The sequence below is a fragment of the Rhinoderma darwinii genome, chromosome 4 (genome assembly GCF_050947455.1).
Source record: "Rhinoderma darwinii isolate aRhiDar2 chromosome 4, aRhiDar2.hap1, whole genome shotgun sequence".
In the NCBI taxonomy this organism is placed as follows: Eukaryota; Metazoa; Chordata; class Amphibia; order Anura; family Rhinodermatidae; genus Rhinoderma; species Rhinoderma darwinii.
Window position 1 is genome coordinate 333,135,622 of NC_134690.1, and position 20,737 is coordinate 333,156,358.

Here is a 20,737-nt window from a genome sequence, read left to right on the forward strand (position 1 = left end):
TGAAAAATGGGGGGACCCAATCTTGTTTTTGTCAAATACAATAAAGCAGCCGCAGACTACCGGGGTAATAATAGGGGGGGGGGGGGTTTACTGATAGCCTTTTTACTGGCTAACACTAAGCCCCGCCTTAGTAATGGACACTGTCAAACAGACAACTGCCATTACTAAGGAGCTAATAAAGTATTCAAAAATCAGAGGGAAACATAAGACTTTTTTTTATTTAAATATAAACTTCCCCACAAGACCCTCGTTAAGTATTTTATTAAAAAAAAAAAATGTAGATCATCGCAGTAGTCCACGACTTACGACATAGTCCAGTAGGTCCAGCGAAACCTGCAAAACAAAAAAAAATAAAGTTAGTAATATGAAAAATAAAAAATCTTAAACTCACCTACAGCAGACGTCCGTCTTCTCCCCTGCGCCGCAATAGAAACTAGACGTCAATGAACTGTAGTTTCTATTGTGGTGCACGGTAAATATTCGAGCTACGCCTGAAATATTAATAGTTATGAACAATTCTGGTGCATCAGGGAGCTCCCCACCACAAACCTCCTCCACACATGCAGCAGCCCAGCAAACCCACGCATCCCCCACGCACACACCCCTCCACACGAACACCCCCCACATGCAGCCGCTCTGCAAATCCCCGCAACCCCCCAAACGCACACCCCCCACACATGCTGCCACTCCGCAAACCCACGCACCCCAAACAACACACACCCTTCCCACATGAACACCCCCCACACATGGAGACGCTACGCAAACCCCCTAAACACACACCCCACCAACCCCACACACCCTCCCCACACACACCCCCCACACACACTCACCCCAACCCCACAAGCACCCCCACACGCACCCCCCTCACTCTCGCAAGAAACCCCCCCACAAACACAATCCCCCACATACCCACAACCCCCATACACACACACACACACACACACACCGTGCTGTCAGTCTTCAACAATATGATGCCAGCTTTCCCCCTACAAACAGCTCAAGTTGTAGTTTTTCATAGCACCATTTATTATGTCATATAATGTACTAGGAAACGGGGAAAAAAATATTTGGGGGGTAGAAAATTAAAAGAGCAGCGATGCCTCCATTGTTTTTTGCGCTTCGTTTCTACCGAATTCACTGTGAAATGAAAACAACATGTTAACTTTATTCTGCAGGTCAATACGATTACAGCAATACCAAATATATGTAGTTTTTTCTATGTTTTACTACTTTTACATGGAAAAACTAGGGGTATTCTGATACACTTACTAAAAATGGGAAAATAGCTCCTGATCTTCAGCCATTTTTTAATCAAACTCGCGTTTTTCGCTGCGTTTTTTACACCTGTTTTTGGAGCTGTTTGTCTAGAGTCAATGAAAAACGGCTCCAAAAACGGCTCAAGAAGTGACAACACCCCGTCGGAACAGAACGCCGTTTTTACCATTGAAATCAACGGGCAGATGTTTGGAGGCGTTCTGCTTCCGACTTTACGGCCCGAAAAACGGCCGAAAATAAGCCGTGTGAACATACCCGAAGTATAAAAATTAAATTTATTTTGTGTCGCCAAATTCTGAGAGCCATAACTTTTTTATTTTTCCGTCGATTAAGTAGTATGAGGGCTTATGTTTTGCGGGATAAGCTGTAGGTTTTAATGCATTTTGGGGTACATAGAAAGTTTTGATAACTTTTTATTCCATTTTTGTAGAAGATCAAATGACCAAAAATGGCGATACCAAATATGTTTATTTAATTTATTTATTTAATTTATTTTTACAATGCTGTAGGGGGAAAATGGGAAAATGTTTTGAACTTTTAATATTTTTATTTATTTTTTTCCATAAAAACAACAACTTTATTTTACTAATTTTTAATTATTTTTATTAGTCCCCCTAGGGGACTTCAACCAGTTGGATTGCTTGCACTATATACTGCAATACTAAGGTAGAGGCCAAACGCTTAATTGGAACACAAAGATGGCAGACCTGGGGGCCTTCATTAGGCACCCAGGCTGCCATAGCAACCATTGCCACCCCGCGATTGCATTGTGGGGGGCGCGATGAGCTGCTAAAGTGGGTCGCCCCCCTTTTTCTAACAATTTAAATGCTGCGGTCGCTATTGACTGCTGCATTTAACGGGTTAAATTAGCAGGATCGCACTTGAGCGCTATCCCGCTCGCTACTGTGAAGTGTCGGCTGTAACATACAGCTGACGGCCACATAGTATGGTGCGGGCTCACTTCCCCTACCCGGCTATGACATAACCATACGTCAAATGTCAGGAAGGGGTTAAGGTTTTGAAGTAGCCGAGTCAAAGTCTTGACTTTAATCCCATAGAAATGCTGTGGCAAGCCATTAATGCGGCAGTTCATGTTCGACAACCCTCCAATGCAGCTGAAATAAAACAACTCAGCAAAAAAGAGTGGGCCAACATCCCTCCACAGCGATTTAAAAGACTCTCCGCAAGTTATTGCAACCTTTAACCCCATCCCCCTGCTTGCATTCTGGACCCTAATGACCAAGCCATTTTTTATGTTTTTCCATCGTCCCTTTCGAAGAGCTATAACTTTTTTCTTTTTGCGTCGACATAGCTGTATAAGGTCTTGTATTTTGCGGGACAAGTTGTATTTTTTAATAGCACCATTTTGGGGTACATATTATTTATTGATTAACTTTTTTGGGGGGTATAAAAAAATCTGACATTTTGCCACTCTTTTTTGCGTCCTAAATCTACGCCGTTTACTGTGTAGTATAAATAACACAATACCTTTATTCAACGGGTTGTTACAATTGCAACGATACCAAATTTGTATAGATTTTGTATGTTTTACTACTTACACAGTAAAAACACTTTTTCTAAATTATTAGTTTTTGTGTCTCCATATTTGAAGAGCCATAACTTTTTTATTTTTTCGCCGATGCAGTTGTACGACGGCTTTTTTTTTGCGGGACGACTTTTAGTTTTTATTGGTACCATTTTGGAGTAGACGCGCCTTTTTAGGGCATGACCACACGTGGCGGATTTCCTCCGCAACTGTCCGCATCAATGCCGCACAGAATCTGCGTTGCAGATTCTGCTGCGGATCTGCACAAAATGTGCAGAAAATTGATGCGGACTAGCTGCTGCAGACTGCGGGAAAAGTGCTTCCCTTCTCCCTATCAGTGCAGGATAGAGAGAAGGGACAGCACTTTCCCTAGTGAAAGTAAACGAATTACCGGCCGTTGTCTTGGTGACGCGTCCCTCTTTCGGCATCCAGCCCGACCTCCCTGGATGACGCGCCAGTCCATGTGACCGCTGCAGCCTGTGCTTGGCCTGTGATTGGCTGCAGCCGTCACTTAGACTGAAACGTCATCCTGGGAGGCCGGACTGGAGACAGAAGCAGGGAGTTCTCGGTAAGTATGAACTTCTATTTTTTTGACAGGTTGCTCTATATTGTGATCGGTAGTCACTGTTCCGGGTGCAGAAACAGTTACTGCCGATCGCTTAACTCTTTCAGCACCCTGGACAGTGACTATTTACAGACGTCTCCTAGCAACGCTCCCGTCATTACGGGAGCCCCATTGACTTCCTCAGTCTGGCTGTAGACCTAGAAATACATAGGTCCAGCCAGAATGAAGAAATGTCAAGTTAAAAAAGCAAGACGCATCCGCAGCACACATAACATGTGCATGACAGCTGCGGACTTCATTGCGGAAATTAGAATCTCCATTGAAGTCAATGGAGAAATTCCGCCATGAGTCCGCCACTGCTCCGCAACAGACAGAGCATGCTGCGGACACCAAATTCCGCTCCGCAGCCTATGCTCCGCAGCGGAATTTTACGCATTGTCTAAACGAACTCTGCTAAATTAAAGTGAAAGTCAATGGACAAACGGCTCCGCTGCGGATTAACGCTGCGGAGTGTCCGCAGCGGAATTTAAGTGAAATTCCGCCACGTGTGAACCCAGCCTTAATCACTTTTTATCACAATTTTGTCAGGATTCACAGAAAACAGCAATTTTTCCATTGTTTTTTTATTTTATTTTTTATGGCGTTCGCCAAGCAGGTTAAATAATGTAATAGCTTTATAGTCGGGGTCGTTACGGATGCGACAATATCAAATATGTGTAACTTTTTTGCTTTATTTTGGGTTTTTTAATAGTAAAGCATTTTGTAAGATGAAAAAGTGGGTTTTTCCTTTTTTTTTCACATTTTTTTTAAATTAACTTTTTTTTTACTAGTCCCACTAGGGGACTTTATTATAAAAGTGAGCGGATGATCGCATATTACACTGCAATACTTCTGTATTGCAGTCTATTACTGCCTGTCCGTTTACTACAGTCTATTACTTCTCTGGCATGACCTAGCAGGCATTCACTACAGGCAGACCTGGGGGCCTTTATTAGGCCCCCGGAAGCCATTGGAGACACATACACTCGGTGATTTTTCCGCCGGTGGGATGAGAGGGAGCTCCCTCTCTCTCTCCAAAACCACTCAGATGAGGGGTTAAACGGGTGAGATTGATACTAATATCGATCTCACACGTTGAAGCAGGGATGTCCCCAGACCTCAGCTACCTCTGGCAGCTGACATCAGGGAGATTTAACGGCTCCCTGCTCTGTTTACTTATTCTGTTAATAAGGGGTTAAAGCTACATTTTGAAGGGAACCTGTCACCAGCATTTCACCTATTGAACTTTACTTATCCCTCACTGGCCGCTGCTATCAAAAGTTTAATGCCATTATCCCCTCTCCTAAACTCCTCCTCCGACTGCAAACATTTTGCGCCTTTTATCGTAATAATCCGGTGTCCCGTTGTACGCACACACCAGAAGAGGACATCAATGCACAAGCGTGGGATTTTGTGTGTTGGGGGAAGGAGAGGAACTGTCAATCAAAAGTAATGAGGCGGGGTAAACCCAGAAAGACTTGAGGAATGAACATATGACTCTATTGAAACGAAGATTTGACTCTTTTCAAACAAAGAGATGATTCTTTTACACTCATTAGCATACGGTGTGGGAACACAAAAAAACTGAATACTAAAGCTACAGAGCTGACTAAGAAGACAACTATCGGTTATATCGTAATGCTTTTTCATCCACTACCACCAGGTATTGATGGTTTAATAGGTGAAATGCTGGTGACAGGTTCCCTTTAAGTTTACTTGGGTTCCCTTTATCTTATAGTAAAATTAATTGGATGTTTTGAAACATTTAAATGTGTCAAATTATGAAAAACATAAGAAATTGTAAAGTGTAACATTATGTGGCAATTGGCACTTTGAATTTGGTCATTTCTCTTTTGAGTAAAGTCTGGACCCAGCCTGTTTTTTTTTTAAATCTGACATGTGTTCAGGGGCATAACTAGGAAAGACTGGGCCCCATAGCAAACTCTTGACCAGCCCCCCCCCCCGGGTGCCACTAGCAGCCCCCCTTATAAATAGTGCCCCTGTAGTATGTGCCATACAGCTACCCTGTAGACAGTGCTATATAGCCCTGCCTATAGACAGTGTAACACCCCATTTGTAGATAGCGCCCCCACCTCCCTCTTGTAGATAGTGCCATGCAGCCTCCCTGTAGATATCACCATAAAGCCCCCACTGTATATAGTGCTGTAGCTCCCACTGTATGTAGTGCCGGCATCCCCACTCCCTTGTATACAGTGCTCACCGCCCCCCCTTAGTAGAAAGTGCAGCACACAGACCCATGTAGATTGCGCCACACTCAGTCCCCTGTAGATAGAGCCACAGCCCTCCCCCTTGTAAATAGTGCCATACAGTTCCCCCATGTGTATAGTGCCACACAGCTCCCCCTTGTGTATTGTTCCACGCAGCTCCCCCTTGTGTATAGTGCCACACAGCCCCCCTTTGTGTATAGTGCCACACAGCCCCCCCCCTTGTGTATAGTGCCACAAGGCAATGACACACCCGAGAAAGTTGTATCAGTTACTCAAACATAGAAAGGTGGGTTTGTGACTCTTCAGGATAGCGGCACCGCCCCATGACCCTCTAATGAGTAATTAGCATATAGTGTTTTAAAAGTGGATTTTAAGGTTTTTGCTGTATCTGAAAAAAACATACAAGGGAATGTTTGGAAATATTGTCAGGTCATGTATTACTGCATGGAGGCGGTTCGAGGGGTTAAAACTACCTGACAGATTCCCTTGGCTTTGAGGGCCTTATATATTTGAAAATCCCCATTTTGAAAACGGCACCCCTCAAGGTATTCGAATCAGCATTCACAAAGTATTTTAACCCTTTAGGCGTTTCACAGGAATTAAAGGAAAGTAGAGGTGAAATTTACAAATGTTTTTTTTTTCCAAAATTCATTTCTAATACATGTTTTTTTTTGTAACACAGAAGGTTTTACCCGAGAAATGCAACTCAATAATTTAATGCCCAGATTCTGCAATTTTTAGAAATATCCCACATGTCGCCCTAGTGTGCTAATGGACTGAAACACAGACCTAATAAGCAAAGGAGCACTTAGTAGATTTTGGGCCTCCTTATTTTTAGAATATATTTTAGGCACGTTGTCAGGTTTTAAGAGGTCTTGTGGTGCCAAAACTGTGGAAACACCCAAAAAGTTACCCCATTTTGGAAACTACACCTCTCAAGGAATTTATCTAGGTGTATAGTAAGCGTTTTGACCACATACGTTTTTCGCTAAATATATTGGAATTTGTCTGTAAAAATGAAAATCGACTTTTTTTTCAGAAAAAACATAGAAATTTTTAATATTTACAAGGAATAACGAAGAAAATGCACCCCAACATTTGTAAAGCAATGTTTCCCAAATACGGCAATACCCCATATGTGGTAATAAACTGCTGATTGGACCCCACAGCAGGGCTCAGAAGGGAAGGAGCACCATTTGGATTTTGGAGCACAGATTTTGCTGGAATGGTTTTCGGTGCCATGTCGCATTTGCAAGCCCTGGAGGGACCTAAACAGTGGAAACACCCCAAAAGTGACCCCATTTTGGAAACTACACCTCTCAAGGAATTTATCGAGGGGTTTAGTTAGCATTTTGACCACACAGGTTTTTTGCAGAATTTAGTGGAATTAGGCCGTGAAAATGAAAATCTACTTTTTTTTCTGAAAAAACATAGACATTTTTAATTTTTACAAGGAATAAAGGAAAAAAGAACCACAACTTTTGTAAAGAATTTTCTCCTGATTACGGCAATAACCCATATGTGGTAATAAACTTCTGATTAGACCCATGGCAGCGCTCAGAAGGTAAGGAGCGCCATTTGGATTTTCGAGCACGGATATTGCTGGATTGATTTTCGGTGCCATGTCGGATTTGCGACGCCTTGGAGGGACCAAAACAGTGGAAACCCCCCAAAAGTGACCCCATTTTGGAAATACCCCTCAAGGAATTTTTCTAGGGGTATAGTGAGCATTTAGACCCCACAGGTCTTTTGCAGAATTTATCAGAATTAGGCAAGCGAAAATGAATATCACAATTTTTTCCACTAAAATGTTGAATTTTCTCATTTTCAAAAGGGATAATGGAGAAAAAAACAACCAATTTTTGTAAAGCAATTTCTCCCTAGTACTGAAATACCCCACATGTGGACATACGTTTTTTTTTTTTCATTACAAATGAATTAGCCCTTACAGGACTGAAAAATGTTTTGCTTTATTTTAGTTTTTCACTCCCCGCCTTCCAAAAGCCATAACTTTTTTCTTTTTCCGTCAGCAGAGTGGTGTGAGGGCTTATTTCTTGTGGGAGGAGTTGTAGTTTCTATTGACACCATTTAAAGGGAATGTGTCGCTAGAATTATTTTTTTTTTTTTTGTTAAACTGTTAGTATATAAATGATTAAACATTGTGTACTGACAGGGATAGGGAAACCCTACCCGCCACTCAGTCCCTGCCTACTTGCAATGACCCACCCTAAGCGACGGGGTACAACTGGGCGACGGTCCCTACACTCAATAACTGCACGACAGACAACAGACAAGGAAACACAGAACAAAGGGAAACGGGGCAGTTGCCCACGGCAACACCGTGAGCAACAAGAGTAGTAAACGAGCCGAGTCAAACCAGGAGAGTACGAGGTGCCAAACGTAGAGCAAGAGAGTAGTGAACAAGCCGAGTCAAACCAGGAGAGTATGAGGTGCCAAACGCAGAGCAGAAGAGTAGTCAGTAAGCCAGGGTCAATACGAAGCAGGGACAAGTAGTTCAAGAAGCTGCAGCAGGGCAAGGAAACCAACAGAGAAGAATCACAAGCAAGGAGGAACAGGAAAGGCAGGTATAAATAGACAGAGGGCGGGAGCTAGCTCCGTCTGGCCAGGCTGTGATAGGCTCTCCCACTCCTAGGCCTGCCATCCTGAGTGGTGGAAGATGGAGTCAGTCTCATAGACATAGAAGCAGGTGCAGACTGATTACATATGGGCGTGGATACAGAAGCTGTGCCTGGCAGATCCTTAACAGTGCCCCCCCTTTTATGAGGGGCCACCGGACCCTTTCTAGATGGACCTGGTTTATTGGGGAAACGAAGGTGGAACCTCCTGACCAATACCCCAGCGTGAACATCCCGGGCGGGTACCCAAGTCCTCTCCTCAGGCCCGTATCCTCTCCAATGGACCAGGTACTGGAGGGAGCCTTGGACCATCTTGCTGTCCACAATTTTGGCCACCTCGAATTCTACCCCCTCAGGGGTGAGAACGGGGACAGGAGGTTTCCTCGAGGGAGCCAAGGACGAGGAGCAGCGTTTAAGGAGGGAGGCATGAAACACGTTGTGTACTCGAAAAGATGGGGGCAACTCCAGTCGGAAGGAGACAGGATTGAGGACTTCAATGACCTTGTACGGCCCTATAAACCGGGGAGCAAACTTCTTGGACGGGACTTTAAGGCGCAAGTTCTTTGACGAAAACCACACAAGATCACCGACCATAAACAAGGGGTTAGCAGAACGTCTTCTATCTGCCTGATTTTTTTTTGTATGCTCTGGGATTGCCTCTAGGTTCTTCTGAACCTGGGCCCAGACTGTGCACAGTTCCCGATGAACAACCTCTACGTCGGGATTGTTGGAACTACCAGGTGAAACGGAGGATAACCGTGGATTAAACCCAAAATTACAAAAAAAAGGAGGAGACCCCTGACGAGTTACTGACCCGGTTATTAAGGGAAAATTCGGCGAGGGGAATGAATGAGACCCAATCATATTGACAGTCAGAGATAAAACACCTTAAATATTGTTCTAGAGACTGATTAGTCCTCTCGGTTTGGCCATTAGTTTCAGGATGGAAGGCAGAGGAGAAGGACAGATCAATCTCCAACTTTTTACAGAAGGCTCTCCAAAACAAAGAAACAAATTATACCCCTCTGTCAGAAACAATATTGACAGGGAGCCCATGGAGACGCAGGATGTGTTTGACAAACAAGGTAGCTAACGTCTTAGCATTGGGTAGTTTTTTGAGGGGCACAAAGTGGCACATCTTACTGAAGCGGTCTACTACAACCCACACCACCGACTTGCCTTGAGATGGAGGCAAATCGGAGAAAAAATCCATGGAGATATGGGTCCAAGGTCTCTGGGGAATGGGCAAAGAACGTAGTAAGCCCGCTGGTCGGGACCTGGGAGTCTTGGACCTAGCACAAACCTCACAAGCGGCGACGTAGGCCTTAACGTCTTTAGGCAACCCAGGCCACCAATAGTTTCTGGCAATGAGGTGCTTGGTACCCAGGATGCCTGGATGACCAGATAGTGCGGAGTCATGATTTTCCCTAAGTACCCTTAGCCGGAATTGCAGGGGAACAAACAGCTTGTTCTCAGGAAGGTTCCCGGGAGCTGAACCTTGATCAGCAGCAATTTCAGAAACTAAATCAGACTCAATAGAGGAAATGATTATACCTGGAGGCAAAATACAAGCAGGATCTTCCTCCGAAGGAGGGCTGGCCATGAAGCTACGCGACAGTGCATCAGCCTTAATATTTTTAGACCCAGCCCTATAGGTAACCAAAAAATTGAATCTGGTAAAAAATAACGCCCATCGAGCTTGTCTCGGGTTTAGCCTCCGGGCAGATTCTAGGAAAACCAGATTCTTGTGGTCGGTAAGGACCTTTACCTGGTGCCTAGCCCCCTCCAGGAAGTGGCGCCACTCTTCAAATGCCCATTTAATGGCTAAGAGTTTGCGGTTGCCAATATCATAGTTACTCACAGTGGGCGAAAACTTCCTGGAGAAGTAGGCACAGGGACGGAGATGGGTGAGGGACCTGGTACCCTGGGACAAGACAGCCCCCACTCCCACCTCGGACGCGTCAACCTCCACGATAAATGGCTTCATTTAGTTGGGCTGAACCAACACCGAGATAAAGCACTTCTTAAGGACCTCAAAAGCCTGGACAGCCACAGGAGGCCAGCGGAGGAGATCAGCACCCTTGCGAGTGAGGTCCGTAAGAGGCTTAGTGATGACCGAGAAGTTAGCAATAAATCTCCTGTAATAATTAAGTGAACCCCAAGAAACACTGTAACGCCTTCAGGGAGGCAGGTTGGACCCATTCCGCCACAGCCTGGACCTTGGCGGGGTCCATGCGGAATTCATGAGGAGTGAGGATTTGACCCAAAAATTGTATCTCCTGCACCCCAAACACACATTTTTCGGTCTTCGCAAACAGTTTGTTTTCCCGAAGGACCTGGAGCACCTTCCTGACATGTTCAATGTGGGAGGACCAGTCCTTGGAAAACACAAGTATGTCATCAAGGTACACTACAAGAAATACCCCCAGGTAATCTCTTAAAATCTCATTTATGAAATTCTGGAAGACCGCGGGAGCATTACACAACCCAAAGGGCATGACGAGGTATTCGAAATGACCTTCGGGCGTGTTAAACGCAGTCTTCCACTCATCCCCCTCTTTTATGCGGATAAGGTTATACGCCCCCCGTAGATCAAACTTAGAGAACCATTGGGCCCCCTGAACCTGATTAAAGAGATCAGGAATCAATGGAAGGGGATACTGGTTCCTTACAGTGACTTTATTCAAGTTACGGTAGTCCATGCATGGCCTAAGACCACCATCCTTCTTCCCTATGAAGAAGAAGCCAGCACCTACCGGAGAAGTAGAGGGGCGAATGTAACCCTTGGCCAGGCATTCCTGGATATACTCTTTCATGGCTTCACGTTCCGGACAAGAGAGATTAAATATCCTACCCTTAGGGAGCTTAGCTCCTGGTACCATATCGATAGCGCAATCGTATTCTCTATGAGGAGGTAACACTTCGGAGGCCTCCTTAGAGAAAACATCAGCAAAGTCCTGAACAAACTCAGGTAGCGTGTTCATCTCCTCAGGGGGAGAAATAGAATTAACAGAAAAACATGACGTCAAGCATTCATTACCCCATTTGGTAAGATCCCCAGTATTCCAGTCAAACGTGGGATTATGCAACTGCAACCAGGGAAGGCCTAAAACCAAATCGGACGATAATACCTGCATCAACAGTACAGAGCACTGCTCCAAATGCATGGAGCCAACAAGGAGTTCAAAAACAGGGGTATGCTGTGTAAAATAACCATTAGCAAGAGGAGTGGAGTCGATACCCACTACCGGGACAGGTTTAGGCAAATCAATCAAAGGCATAGCTAGAGACATAGCAAATTCCACAGACATGATATTAGCAGACGACCCTGAATCCACGAAGGCACTGCCGGTAGCAGACCTACCACCAAAACAGACCTGAAAGGGAAGCAAGATTTTATTACGTTTCATATTTACGGGAAATACCTGTGCGCCCAAGTGACCTCCCCGATGATCACTTAGGCGCGGAAGTTTTCCGGCTGCTTATTCTTACACCTAGGACAGGTGTTCACTTGATGCTTGTCATCCCCACAATAGAAGCAGAGACCATTCTTCCTGCGGAACTCTCTACGTTGTTGGGGGGACACGAAGGCCCCGAGTTGCATAGGTACCTCCGAGTCTTCCGTGGAAGAACGAAGCAACGGAACTTCGGGAGGCATCATGGGGGAGTCAGAGGAGAAAACACATAAACGTTCACGTTGTCGTTCCCTGAGACGTCGGTCAAGTCGTACCGCTAAAGCCATAACCTGGTCTAGGGAGTCAGAAGAGGGATAGCTAACTAGCAGGTCTTTCAGGGCGTTCGACAGACCCAACTTAAACTGGCACCTTAAGGCAGGGTCATTCCACCGAGAAGCTACGCACCACTTCCTAAAGTCAGAGCAATACTCCTCAACAGGTCCCTTACCCTGACGTAAGGTCACCAGCTGACTCTCGGCAAAGGCAGTCCTGTCAGTCTCGTCATAAATGAGTCCGAGAGCAGAAAAGAAAGGATCAACGGAGGAAAGTTCAGGGGCGTCAGGAGCCAAGGAGAAGGCCCATTCTTGGGGCCCTTCCTGGAGCCGGGACATAATTATAGTTATATAGTTAGTACGGCTGAAAAAAGACACATGTCCATCAAGTTCAACCAAGGGAAGGGAAAAGGGAAGGAAAAATTTCTACACATAGGAGCTAATATTTTTTTGTTCTAGGAAATTATCTAACCCTTTTTTAAAGCCATCTACTGTCCCTGCTGTGACCAGCTCCTGCGGTAGGCTATTCCATAGATTCACAGTTCTCACTGTAAAGAAGGCTTGTCGCCCCTGAAGCTTGAACCTTTTTTTCTCCAGACGGAGGGAGTGCCCCCTTGTTTTTTGAGGGGGTTTTACAAGGAACAGGATTTCACCATATTTTTTGTATGTGCAATTAATATATTTATATAAGTTAATCATGTCCCCCCTTAGTCGTCTTTTTTCAAGGCTAAATAGGTTTAATTCTTTCAATCTTTCCTCATAACTTAAATTCTCCATGCCCCTAATTAGCTTCGTTGCTCTTCTATGTATTTTTTCCAACTCCAGGGCATCCTTTCTATGAACTGGAGCCCAGAACTGAACTGCATATTCTAGATGAGGCCTCACTAATGCTTTGTAAAGTGGTAATATTACATCCCTGTCCCGCGAGTCCATGCCTCTTTTAATACACGACAATATCCTGCTGGCCTTTGAAGCAGCTGATTGACACTGCATGCTGTTATTGAGTTTATGATTTACAAGTACACCCAGATCCTTCTCAACAAGTGAATCCGCCAGTGTAACTCCCCCTAGGACATATGATGCATGCAGGTTGTTGGTACCCAGATGCATAACTTTACATTTATCTACATTAAACTTCATCTGCCAAGTGGACGCCCAAACACTTTGTTTGTTTAAATCTGCCTGCAATTCATGAACATCTTCCATAGACTGAACTATATTACATAGCTTGGTGTCATCTGCAAAAATAGAAATAGTGCTATTAATCCCATCCTCTATATTATTAATAAATAAGTTGAATAATAGTGGTCCCAGCACTGAACCCTGGGGTACACCACTTATAACCGGTGACCATTCAGAGAAGGAATCATTGACCACAATTCTCTGGATACGGTCCTTGAGCCAATTCTCAATCCAATTACAAACTATATTTTCTAAACCTATAGTCCTTAATTTACCCATTAGGCGTCTATGGGGGACAGTGTCAAATGCCTTTGCAAAGTCCAAAAACACTAAATCCACAGCGGCCCCTCTGTCTAGACTTCTGCTCACCTCTTCATAAAAACAGATTAGGTTAGTTTGACAACTTCTGTCCTTAGTAAAACCGTGCTGGCTGTCACTTATAATGCTATTTATTGTCACATAATCCTGTATATAGTCCCTCAATAGCCCCTCAAACATTTTCCCCACGATGGATGTTAAGCTTACTGGTCTATAATTACCTGGGGAAGACCTAGAGCTCTTTTTGAAAATAGGCACCACATTTGCGCTGCGCCAGTCCCTTGGCACTATACCAGTCACTAGAGATTCTCTGAATATTATGAAAAGGGGGACAGAAATAACGGAACTAAGCTCTTTAAGAACTCTAGGGTGTAACCCATCTGGTCCCGGGGCCTTGTGCACATTTATTTTATTTAATTTAGCTTGGACCATCTCTACATTCATCCAATTCAGTATATCAACTGATATATTAACAGCACTGGCAGCGGCTACATCAGCTGCTCTTTCTTCAGTTGTATATACAGAGCTAAAGAACCCATTTAGTAACTCTGCCTTCTCTTGATCCCCTGTGATCAACTCCCCATTACCATTATCTAGGGGTCCTACATGTTCAGACCTTGGCTTTTTAGCATTTATATACTTGAAGAATTTTTTGGGATTTGTTAGACTATCCTTGCCCACCTGCCTTTCATTTTGTATTTTTGCTAATTTTATTACATTTTTACAGATTTTATTAAGCTCTTTATATTTTACAAAGGCTACAGCTGTACCCTCAGATTTGTATTTTTTAAATGCCCTTTTTTTGTCATGTATTGCCCCTTTCACAGAAGGTGTAAGCCATGTGGGGTTTAATTTGAGTCGTTTATACTTGTTACCTATAGGAATAAATGTTGCACTATAATTACCCAAAGTAGATTTGAAAATCTCCCATTTATCATTTGTTCCATTATTTGACATTAGTTCTTCCCAGTCCATATCCTGAATTGCAGCCCTCATCCTGGGGAAATTGGCTTTCTTAAAATTAAATGTTTTTGCCCTCCCAGCCTGCGTTTGTTTTTTACAGTATAGGTAAAATGTAACTATATTATGATCACTGTTACCGAGGTTTTCACGAACATTGACATTCCCAACAAGATCTGCATTATTAGAAATGACCAGATCCAACAGAGCTTCACCTCTAGTCGGGTCTTCCACAAACTGGCCCATAACATTTTCCTGCAACAGGTTGAGGAAATGTCTCCCCTTTGCAGTTGAAGCTGAACCATGACACCAATTAATATCCCGGAAATTAAAATCTCCCATTATCACTACAGTACCCGCCTGTGCAGCCCGCTCCATCTGTTTATATAGCTGAACATCCATCTCCTCAGTTATATTGGGGGGTCTATAGATCACACCAAAAGTAATTTTTTCAGTTTTTACCTCCCTTTCTAGTTCCACCCACAAGGTTTCAACCTCCTCACAGTATTCACCCACTATTGTCTCTTTCACACTCGCCTTCATATCACTTCTCACATACAGACATACACCACCACCTTTCCTATTTGTCCTGTCTTTCCGAAAAAGTGTAAAACCCTGTAGATTTACAGCCCAGTCATGTGAAGAGTCCAGCCATGTTTCAGCAACACCAACTATATCTATATTTTCTTCCAGTATCAAGGCCTCCAGCTCCCCCATTTTGCTTGCTAGACTTCTGGCATTTGTGAACATACACTTTAACTTGCCTGTCAGTTTTTCACTTTTATTATCAGAAATGTGATTTGACATTAATCGGGCCTTTTTATTTACACTGATGTTTTGTAACGAACGGATCTCCTTATCTTGTTGTCTAGTCCTCTCCCCACATTCTGTTTCTCCCCCCACCAATATAGTCTGACCCCTCTCTAACCTGGCTACCCCTTTTTTTTCTACATTGACCTCCCTCCTCAGCCCTAGTTTAAATACTCCGCCACCCCAGCTAGAATTCTCTCCCCCAGCACAGCGGACCCCCTTCCATTTAGGTGCAAATCATCTGCAGAATACAGTTTGTACCCCAATGAAAAGTCATCCCAGTGCTCTAGGAACCCAAATCCTTCTCCTCTACACCAAGACTTCAGCCATGCATTTAACTCCCTGAGCTCCCGCTGTCTTTCCTGTGATGCGCATGGCACAGGCAGTATTCCTGAGAATACTACTTTGGAGGTCCTTCCCTTCAGCTTGTAGCCTAGTTCTTTAAAATTATTCTTAAGGCTCCTCCACCTACCATTTATTCTGTCGTTGGTACCGACATGGACCACGACAGCTGGATCATCACCAGCCCCTCCCAGCAATTTGTCCACCCGTTCCACCACATGCTGAACCCTGGCACCAGGGAGACAGCAAACCATTCGGTTGAGGTGGTCTTGGCGACAAATTATTCTATCCGTCTTCCTGATTATAGAATCCCCTACGACTATCAATTGTCTTGGCTTACCTGCATTACCATCCCGCCGACTACTAGCTGGGCTGTTCTCCCGGCTGTTAGGGAGATCAGTATCCACTAGGGCTGCCATTTCTGAGACTGACACCCTCGCATCATCACCCAACTTGGCAATTTTGCCTGGAATGTCAGAAACCGCATCGGCCTTCCTTTTCTTTGACCCCTTTCTACTGCCCCTAACTACATTAACCCAGCTACTTACCTGATCCTGCTCACCCATTATACCCACCCGCTGGCTCTCAGAACCTGAGGAGTGGGGCTTTAAACGAAAATAGAGCCTAAAACTCTCCCGAAAGGAGAGAAAAGTCTTCCGGTCCCCTGAGAACCGGTCAGGCAACTTGAGGTGGGGTTCAAGAGGTGAGGTGAGGGGTACTACCATGGTAGCATCAGGCTGGTTGACCCTCTGAGCCAGGGCCTGGACCTGTAGGGAGAGACCCTGCATTTGCTGAACCAGGGTCTCAAGGGGGTCCATAGTGGTGTGAGGGACCAGGGTAGAGTAGGTATATGGGCTTGTGATTATGTAATCACAGGGTTAGGGAAACAGACAAGTGAGCCCTAATCTACCCGCCACTCAGTCCCTGCCTACATGCAACGACCCGCACTAGGCGACGGGGTACAACTGGGCGACGGTCCCTACACTCAATAAGTGCACGACAGACAACAGACAAGGAAACACAGAACAAAGGGAAACGGGGCAGTTGCCCATGGCAACACCGTGAGCAACAAGAGTAGTAAACGAGCCGAGTCAAACCAGGAGAGTACGAGGTGCCAAACGTAGAGCAAGAGAGTAGTGAACAAGCCGAGTCAAACCAGGAGTGTACGAGGTACCAAACGCAGAGCAGAAGAGTAGTCAGTAAGCCAGGGTCAATACAAAGCAGGGACAAGTAGTTCAAGAAGCTGCAGCAGGGCCAGGAAACCAACAGAGAAGAATCACAAGCAAGGAGGAACAGGAAAGGCAGGTATAAATAGACAGAGGGCGGGAGCTAGCTCCGTCTGGCCAGGCTGTGATAGGCTCTCCCACTCCTAAGCCTGCCATCCTGAGTGGTGGAAGATGGAGTCAGTCTCACAGACATAGAAGCAGGTGCAGACTGATTACCTATGGGCGTGGATACAGAAGCTGTGCCTGGCAGATCTTTAACAATTGTTCTATTTTTTTTTATTTTTTCACGAGTCAGGAAATATTATAAATTAGATTCTAATTTATACCATTTCCCTGTGCTGGTCACTAGAGGGAGCAATTCCCAAAATTGCAGCATTGGCATGTGGTAAAGCAACCACATTGCTTTATGCTGCAAAATTTGAGAAGACACACTCGCTCTAGTGTCCTCAAACAATCCCCCCTCCTTTATCCTGGCTAGTGCCAGGAGAAAGGAGTGGATTGAATGTACAAACCTCCTACACTGTGTGACGCAATTTTTTGAGCGAATACACAGTGTAGTAGGCTTGCATACAGTGGTAATCACACAGTAAAACACGAACAAACACAGACATAACTTACCTGCTCCTGCCGCCGCCGCTGCCTCCGTCCGCTGCTCCGTCCGCTCCGTCTGCTCCCTCCGCTCCTTGTGCTTGCTTCAGAACACATGTCCGGAAGCCGCAACCAGAAGTAGTAATCTTACTGTCCGGCCGCGGCTTCCGATCCACAAGAAAATGGCGCCGGATGTCGCTCGGCCGAAGATCTTCCATTTGGACTGTGTGGGAGCGGCGCATGCGCCGTTCGCACACAGACGGCGTACACCATAGTGAATGCGAACGGCTCTCGATCGCATTCTCTATGGGGATCTATGTGCCGGAATTCCATCTCTGTATGTGTCGTTAATCGACACATGCAGAAATGAAAAAAAAACAATTGGCAGCCCCCATAGAGAAGAAAAAGTTAGAAAGAAAAAAAGTAAAACACAAACACACAAATTAATACAATTTTTTTTAATAAAACACTAAAGCAAATTGATATAAAAAAAAAAAATGTCTGTGACACCCTTCCTTTAAAGTACCATGAAATGTACTGGGAAACTGAAAAAAAATTATTTGCGGGCTGAAATTGGAAAAAATTTGATTCCATTTTTTTGGGGTTTCTTTTTTACAGCTTTCTCCGTGCGGTAAAAATGAAAACATTACTTTATTCTGCAGCTCAATGCAATTACAGTTATACCAAATTTATATAGTTTTTTTAATAGTATACTATTTTCACAAAGAAAAGACTATTTGTTAAAATAAAAATAGTTTTGTTTCACCACATTCTGAGAGTCGTAAATATTATTATTTTTTTGGTTGATTGAGCGGTGGGAGGTCTTATTTTTTTGTGGGACGAGTTGTCGTTTTTATTGGTACAATTTTTTAGTACATAAAAAGTGATCAAAAAGCTGTATTACATTTTTTATGAGAGCTAAGGGGACAAAAAAAACAGCGATTTTGGCGGTTTAAGTTTTTTACGGTGTTCACCGTGCAAATAAAATAATGGTATATTGTAATAGTTATGCCTTTTATGGACGTAGCGATACCAATTTTGTTTATATTTTTATATTACTTTAGAAGAAAAATAGGAAAAGGTTTTTTTTTTTAACTTTAAGTTGTTGGTTTTTTTACTCACTACTAATAACTTTAATGCTGAGTTCACACAGAGTTTTTTGCAGGTGGAAAATTCTGCCTCAAAATTCCGTTTCGGATTTTGAGGCAGATTTTGACCTTCCTGCACGCCATTTGCCGCGATTTTCGTGCGTTTTCGCTCGTTCCCATTGAGTGCTATGGGCAAAAAACTCAGCGAAATATGCTTCGTCTGCCTCCCATAGTCAATGGGAGGTCAGAGGCATAACCGTGCGAAGATAGGGCATGTCCCTTCTTTGAAAATCACGCGCGTAGCACGGACGTATAACACGTTCGTGTGAATAAGGCCTAAAATTGTGATAAACGCAGCAAATTACACACTATTTTTTGCCGTAAAAACGCAGGAAATGGTGCGTTTTTGCCACACCAGAAAGTCTCTGATTTTCAATGGAATTGCTGCAGAAATTTTCTGAAACAATTCCGTTGTGTCTGGACAAGCCCTTAATGATGAAGACATTCACTGATTCCATCTACAATTATGTTAGAAATTAGTATGCCCAGTTATTACTTGTGTTATAAAATTGAATTTCGTCCGAAAAGTCGGAAGCAGAATGCCTCCAAATATCTACCCTTTGATTTCAATGGGAAAAACGGTGTTCTGTTCCAACGGGCCTTTATTTTACGAGGCCGTTTTGAAAACCGGGTGTATAAAAAAACTGCCGCGAAAAGTGCATGTCACTTCTTAAGAAGTTTTTGGAGCCGTTTTTTCATTGACTCTATAGAAAAACAGATCTAAAAACGGCCGTAAAAAACGCAGCGAAAAATACGAGCTGCTAAAAAAACGGCTGAAAATTAGGAGCTGTTTTCTCTTGAAAACAGCTCTGTATTTTCAGACATTTTTGATTTTGTGTGTACACATACCCTAATAATATAAAATTATTTAAAATACAAAATTAAATATTGCTGACAAGCAAAATATATGTTTTGAACACAAAACAAAACCTTAAATATAGGGAAGGCTTGTAAAAATCTATACCCTTCTATAAACATATAAAGAGCTTGTCTCCCCCAGGACAACCCCTTTTCATATATCCCCCTCTAAGGCCTCATTCGGACCGTATTTCACATCAGTGAGCGGTCCGTTGAAATCACGGACAGCAGACTGACCCATGCAATTCAATGGGACTATTCACACATCCATGTTTTTTCACGGAGCATGTACCCATTGCGTGAAACTCACCGCATGTCCGTTTTTGCAGACCACGTCGCTCATTGAAGTCAATGGGGGCGTGAAAACAACGGACAGCACACGGACGACATCCATGTGCTGTTCCTGTTTGATGGATCCGTTGCCAAGGATTTGCAGAGAAAAAAAAATGTAAAACCACGAAAATGCTTGCAGAGGAAAATCACGGACGAGAAACTGATGAGAAGCGGAAACCACACTGAAGCAACACGGACAGTCATATGCATGAAATTGGACATGCTCGTGTGAATAAGGCCTAATAGTTAGAATGGAAAGCTGCTAAAAGAGAGTCGATCTTGCAGACCTGAGCTATCCATATGTTACATGGTTGGCGATCCATTTGAATGGTTAGCATGCAATACTATCCTCTCACTGAAGAAGTCTCCACCGGGGAAATGTATGGCCAGCTGTGGCTTTTCACTGAAAACAGATGACCACCATGATCATTATTCAATTTATAAAGGGGTTAATGAAACAATTTATAAAGGAATTGCATCAAGGCTTATAGTTTATATGATGTAAATACTTTTGAATATGAAATTTGAATCCAAGTTGCCTGGGAAGATTTTATTTCCTGTAATGTGGATGGCAAGTATGGGCTAAGAAAATATATTTTTTGTGTGTATAATAATACCCTGTACAGTTACAGTTAAATGACCTCACATGCTCATGGGCATTATTAAGAGGAGCGCTAACAAGACACAAGACAGTCAGGACGTAATGTCGTGTGTTTATGAATAATGAAGGTTTCAAGGGCATCTGTTCTTTAATAGCACCATGTACTTTCTGCCCTAGAAACAACGTCTATGTAAGAATCCAGCCAGCTAAGTGAATTATTCTTTAGCAATCCCTGGGACACTGCAGGCAAGAATCAAAAACTCATCCAAAACGGAGAATTGTATTTCTCTATCTTGTGCATTAGGAAATTATAATTTGCTTTATTTTGCATGATATCAGGCAGTCATGACAGCTT